We start from the raw sequence: 6,731 nt of genomic DNA, 5'->3' as shown, positions 1-6,731 counted from the left end.
ACACTCTATGTGCCCTACATACCGTTCTACACCCTATGTACCAAATTGCATATCCTTGTATACCCTTGGCCTTGTAGACCCTTTGTACTCTGTATAGATTTGTGTATTCTGTGTAGCTGTAAGTTAATAATTAAGACTCCATCTCATCTGGAAACTCTTTCATTCCCTTGCAACCAGAATACTCCATACAACCATAACATCTGGAAGCCCTGCAGAACTGGTATAATATAAGTAATAAATAATAATAATCCTCATAATAATGATTATTATTATTATCTGAATTTAAGTTATAAACAATTTTATTCAAATCTCATATAAAACTAATGTATAAGTAAATAAAGGCAAAATTGGTATTATTATTATTATTATTATCCGCAATAAAACTATCTGTATGCACAGTATAAGAAGCACCACAGGGCGCGTAGCGTAACCTGTGAGCCAAGCGAAACTTAAAATATCACGTAAATAAATCAATAAAATATGTATACATATATATATAAAAGCCATAGTCTAAAAATATAAATTATATAAAAATATCTAAAAGTCATAGTTTATATAAAAATGTATAATTTTACCTATTATTATTATTATTATTATTATTATTATTATGGAGGAAGTATGTCAACATGTGGATGCCAGATATGAAATAAAAAACACAAGGAGCTAGATTTTAACCAGTGGCTAGCCCCTGCGTCTAAATTTACAATAAAATCATGTAATAAGCAAAGAAAATCAATTTAAAATTCAAAAAATATTAGTAAAAACAAAACTTAAAATTTTAAAAATCTTAAAATGGTCTATGCGTAATCTAGCTATTAGGTGGATGCAACGGGAGTTTGAGCATCTTAATCTAGCACAAGACCTTGAAAGTTCAGGCTACTTTTTAGGTGCATCCGTCCTAGAACATTTCTGCTACACTTTGCTCTGAGTATTTCCCTCAAACTACTGCTCAGTCCCTTAGAAAATCCACCAAGTACATCCATTATAATGTTGATTTGAGTGATCTTATAGCCCAGGTACTCCTTCTTGATTTCCCATCATAGTGGGGCGTACTTGCAGGTTTTCTCCTCGTCCTTCTCCTTCCTGTTCTCAATTAAAGGCCAGCTTTCTCCAACAGGGTTACTGTCTTCTCTCCTTATCTACAATCCTCGCCTCCACTCATTATTCTGAATATCCCTTTAATAAGGAAGGAATTCCAGTACCGTAAGTACTCTGCATACTCTTGAAATAAATTTGATGGAATATTTTAAGCCTGGTGGATAATTAAATGAGAATGATGTATTATTCAGTAATGACATAGGCATACTCGGAATAAATCTGAGAGCTCCTATCAGGACTTGAAACTAAGACCTTCCACTTACAAGTTTGGATACTCTAGCACTAAGTTTGAATTCATCGTACAAACATCTTGCATACTGCTAGTATTGGATTGTCATGTGTGGCATATGCGCAGTGGAATAATTGTGATGGAATATTTTAAGCCTGTTGAATAAATGAGAATGATGTATTATTCAGTAATTGACAGAGCCATAGTCAGAAAAAATCCGAGTGCTCCTATCGGGAGTCGAACCTAAGACCTGATTACTAGTTCAGGTGCTCTACCACTAAGTTACAGCAGCTAAGGGAGCTAAGGCCATGGAATATACATTCTACATACGTTATGGCACTATTGTCATGAAAGGTGTTAGTGTGGTTTGAAATGACAACCTCTTTCCCAGGGTCCTCTCTCTTCCTTGTTCAACAATGAACTCTGGTTACAGCTGATCATGGGACTCAGTGTACCCCAGTTGGGGTACACTCGTTCTGTTGTTTTCTTTGCCAGAGCTGGACAGACACTTTGGAGTGGGCACAAAAACAAAAGAAATCCAAGGGTGCCTGCCAAAAAACTTTAAATTACTTGTGATAAATTGCTAGATTCTCCTTCCAAATTGTCTTGTATTCGCTTGGGAAACAAAAGGAAAAGTTGACCTTACATCAAAAGTCCATTTTTTGCTCTATAAATCAAAATTTAGTTCATGGGATTCTTTTAGTAAGAGCATTATAATTCACTCAAATGAAAATACAAACACATTCTTGTCAATAATCTTTATTTAATTAAGTTGCATCAATTATTAAATTAATTAATTTGCATTAAACATAGTAATGAATATGCACTACCACTGAGCTCAAGGAGACTCGTGGCAGCTAACGCCATTAAACTAGGTTTATGGGACAAATATTATACATACTGCTAGGATTGGAATGTCATGAGTGGCATATGGACAATGGAATAAATGTGATAGAATACGAATGAATGAGAATGGTATATTATTCAGTAAGTGATACACGCATACCCAGAAAATATCCGAGTGCTCCTATCAGGAGTCGAACCTAGGACCTGAGTACTAGTTTGGATGCTCTACCACTGAACTACATTAGACTCGTGGGAGCTAACGGCATTAAACTAAGTTCATGGGGCAAACATCCTGCATACTGCTAGGTTTGAGATGCCATCTATGGATATGTGTAATGAAAAAAAATAATGTGATGGAATATTTTAAGCTTTGTGAATAAACAAGAATGATGTATTATTTAGTAAGTGACAGAGGCATACTAAGAACAAATCCTGGTGTTTCTATCAGGAGTCGAAACTAAGAGCTTGTGATTACTAGTTGAAATGCTCTACCACTGTGCTGCAGGAGACTTGTGGGGGCTAAGGCCATTAAATATACTGCATACTTCAAACTCTTATACACCATGTATTAACGTGTACAGCTTTAAACACCCATACACCCTATGACACCTGTACATTTTTGAGAACCTGGTGGCTTCAAATAATGTTGCCTGATATGTTCATGTCATTTACATTTATTTTGATTCTTTTATGGTACAATTATTACAATGAAAGGTGTTTGTCAGTGTAGTTTGAAATGACAACCTCTCCCAGGGTCCTCTCTCTTCCTCCATCAACAGAGGACTCTGGTTGCAGTTGATCATGGGACTGAACACAAAACTTTTTTCCCCAGTTGGGGTACACTCGTTCTATTGTTTTCTTTGCAAGAGTAAGTAAGTAAGTAAGTAAGTAAGTAAGTAAGTAAAACCTTTATTTTGACACGATGAGTATTTAAGCTATGCAGCTTGTGGGGTCATGTAAATAAAATAAAAAATACATAAACAATAAAATTACTGTAATAAAATTGTAAAGTAAATTAAGACTTATGCCTTCTTATATGTATAAACATAACATTGAAATTTACTATTTACAATAAACAAGTATTCGATAATTGATGGTATTGTATAACTGCTAAAATCATAGACCTAAAAACTCCTTTCAAGGGGAACTATCTTCTACAGAACAAATAAGAAAAGTCCATGTCTCTGACCAAAGTAAGTTTGTTAATCATCCTGGAGAAACTTTTCACACTATTCGCCATACAACATTCAGTTGGCAAATGATTCCACAAAACTGGACCTCTATAAGATATAGAATGTATAAAATATTCAATTTGAAAGGTGGTATTTCCAACTTAAGACTGTTCCTTAGATTATGAGAGGATTGCGATTTCACAATATGTGTTGTCATGCAGGATGGTAAAACATTGTGGTACATCTTATAAGTTAGTTTCAGGATAGATTGCTAATAGAAAGTTCTTAGAGTGTCCCATTTAGCCGTGGTGAGGACTTCCACTGATGGTAGATCCTTAGCAAAATTGAAAATGACTCTTGCTGCCCTGCAGTGTAGTCTTTCAAGCGAATCAAGTTCGTCTTGCCAATTAGTACCTCCCCATACGGATAAACCGTACGTTGCTGCAGGAATTATAACTTTAAAGTACAGGTTTAAGAGATCCTGTTTGGGTAAGAATCTGCTCTTCTTTTTAAGGCTTAGTTTATTAGCAAAACTCTTCTTTAATTCCTTAATATGTTTGGACCAGCTAAGCTTGTGGTCGATTATTACGCCCAAAAGCCGACTGTGTGTTACCCATTCTAAGTTGTTACCTCTAAGGTATATGGGTGGTAGAGGGCCAGTGAACGATCCTCTGTAGATTAGCATACATTCTGATTTCTTTGGGTGTGGTGTCAGCCTTCATGCACCAGGCATAGAGCTCTTCTAGGGATTGATTCAACGCAGCAGAGTCGCTTCATCTATAGTCTTCCCGATACTGTATACAGTGGTATCATCAGCATACATATACACAGATCCTGAGTAGATGGATGCTACAAGATCGCTTGTGTACAAAGTAAATAGAGTCGGCCCCAGGACACTCCCTTGAGGGACACCAGAAGACATTGAGCATAGGCTGGATCTTTGTCCATTTAAGACTGTGTACTGTAGCCTGGATGTGAGGTAACTCGTCAGCCAGTTTAATAAGGAACTGCGCATTCCAAATTGGCATCGAAGCTTGTTAAGCAAGATGTCGTGATCAACGCAATCGAAGACTTTCTTGAAATCAATGAAGGCCACGCCCACCACATAACCAGAGTCTATTGAATGTCTCCAGGTTTCCGTTAAATGAACAAGGGGGAGCTCAGTGGAGTAGCCCTTGCGATATGCCCATTGATTATCTGTTACCAGGCGATTAGAGTTAAGCACGTGGCCAACAATCATGTCATTAACACAGCTGGACACAAAAACAAAAGAAATGCAAGGGTACCTTAAATTACTTGTGATAAATTGCTAGATTCTCCTTCCAAATTGTCTTGCATTCGCTTGTGAAACAAAAGGAGAATTCTACATTACATCAAAAGTCACATCCTTTGCTCTACAAGAACTCTTACAACTTTAATTAACTACGAGTTAAAAATGATAATGGTGATAATAAGATGAAAAGTTACAGTAATGATAATATCTATGAAAGTGAATAATATTATTAAGTAAGCTAATGAGATAAAGATTTCAAAGCAAATTTAACAGGTCATCAAATGCAAATCAAATACCAAAAGATTGTAACTCGACGTATCTCCCAGTCAAATGGGACTGAATGTACATGCTGATGTCTGTATGTATATTATGGAGGAAAAACAAGGTCTTTAATATTCATCATCGTCAATCAAGCAAAGTTCTTGAAAGAAAGGTTGTGTGGTTTTTATGACCATAGACACTTGCTAATTTGTGGTACCGTGTAAATTGTCTGTGTTGCATTATCCCAAATGAGGCACCTTTTAAATTTGCCAATATTATGAGTACAGGTTAACTAGACAATTTGGACAGGCATATTTAAACGGTTGGAAAGACAGTTATAAACCTTGGTTTGATGAAGAATGGACTTTCTGAAATAGATTCTTTCTTTGGAACTGAAAAGATATGAAGGCTATAATCGTGAGTAACACTGATAGTGTGATTAGCCAAACTGTTGTATCTTTAGACAGTCACTCTTGCTATATTGTAATGTGTCCCTGTGTAGCGGTGTCAGCTCCGTTGTCGGAGAGATCCGTGAAACTCAAAGAAAACTAAATGACTCACAGGTTCCACAAGGCAAAAAGGTTTATTGTGCCAACTCTTACAGCAATCCTGTGTAGTAGGACGTGTTGGGGCGAACGCTCTAGTAGGTTCTGAGTTAAACAGCAATAGTTCATCCCGTGGTTCCCGTCGAATTTCTGTGAGCCTTATGGAAAACAAGATGCCTGCTACACTGACATTACGCGTGATGCTGGGGCTGATTCATTTATTCCAACTGTATGCTTCGCCGATTGATAAAACTATCCTTGCTAATGGAATAGTTTGAGTCACGACGATCGCGTTACGTTGTTTACCTTGTGGTACGCGACTCAGACTATTACCGGAAATCTGTGAAATTCCATTACGATAATGTAAGCTTTTCAATGACCTCTTTTTAGTCTCGCGTCTTGGTCTAAGACTGTCAAAAAAACACGATTCCTTCGCCAGGAACTCACCAATTTCCACCGTTTTAAATGTCGGGTGCTTCTTACAAGTTATTCTTTCGATTTACCGCTTCAAAATGGTGAAATTTCCGTTTGAAAACGGCCACTTGAGACCACAACTTGTCAACAATATATGGCGCGACAATTTAATCCGTCCTTAATAAATATATCAAATGATGCGTTGACATCACACCGGTAGGGTCGAGTGGGTCCCCTCCCTCGCGATTAAAGCGACCAAAATGGATGTTGATTGGCCTGCTGTTGTTGAAGACAATCAGAACATTACATCCAGAGTAGGAGAGGGGAGAGTTTAATGAATAAATTAATGTACCGATTTGTGACTACGAGGAAGGAAAAAAAACAAGATGCCTGCTACACTGGCATTACGCGTGATGCTGGGGCTGATTCATTTATTCCAACTGTATGCTTCGCCGATTGATAAATCTATCCTTGCTAATGGAATAGTTTGAGTCACGACGATCGCGTTACGTTGTTTTCCTTGTGTTACGCGACTCAGACTTTCACCGGAAATTTTTGAAATTCTATTACGATAACATAAGCTTCTCAATGACCTCTTTTCAGTCTCGCGTCGTGGTCTAAGACTGTCAAACAAAGCACGATTCCTTCGCCAGGAATTTACCAATTTCCACCGTTTTAAATGTCGAATGCTTCTTAGAAGTTATTCTTTCGATCTGCCGCTTCAAAATGGTGAAATTTCCGTTTGAAAACGGCACACTTGAGTCCAGAACATGTTAACAATATGGCGCCAAATTTAATCTGTTTTTTATAAATAGATCAAATGATGCGTTGACGTCACACAGGTAGGGGTGAGTGGGTCCCCTCCCTCGCGATGTAAGCGACAAGAATGGATT

At 37.3% G+C, this 6,731-nt stretch overlaps 1 protein-coding gene across 1 annotated transcript in view; it reads left to right on the top strand.

Moving 5' to 3' along the window:
* The window catches only part of LOC146489319 (uncharacterized), a 9,642-nt gene extending 8,443 nt beyond the window's left edge, over positions 1-1,199 (top strand). The window contains exon 2 of the mRNA XM_085107670.1: positions 1,118-1,199. The gene's annotated coding sequence lies outside the window, so the exon portion shown is untranslated. The remainder of the gene's footprint in view (positions 1-1,117) is intronic.
* The last annotated feature ends 5,532 nt before the right edge of the window (positions 1,200-6,731 follow it).

This window comes from Pavona decussata, unplaced genomic scaffold, assembly GCF_977016875.1.
Source record: "Pavona decussata unplaced genomic scaffold, jaPavDecu1.1 SCAFFOLD_6, whole genome shotgun sequence".
Classification (NCBI taxonomy): Eukaryota; Metazoa; Cnidaria; class Anthozoa; order Scleractinia; family Agariciidae; genus Pavona; species Pavona decussata.
This window is presented reverse-complemented; position numbering and strand designations above follow the sequence as displayed.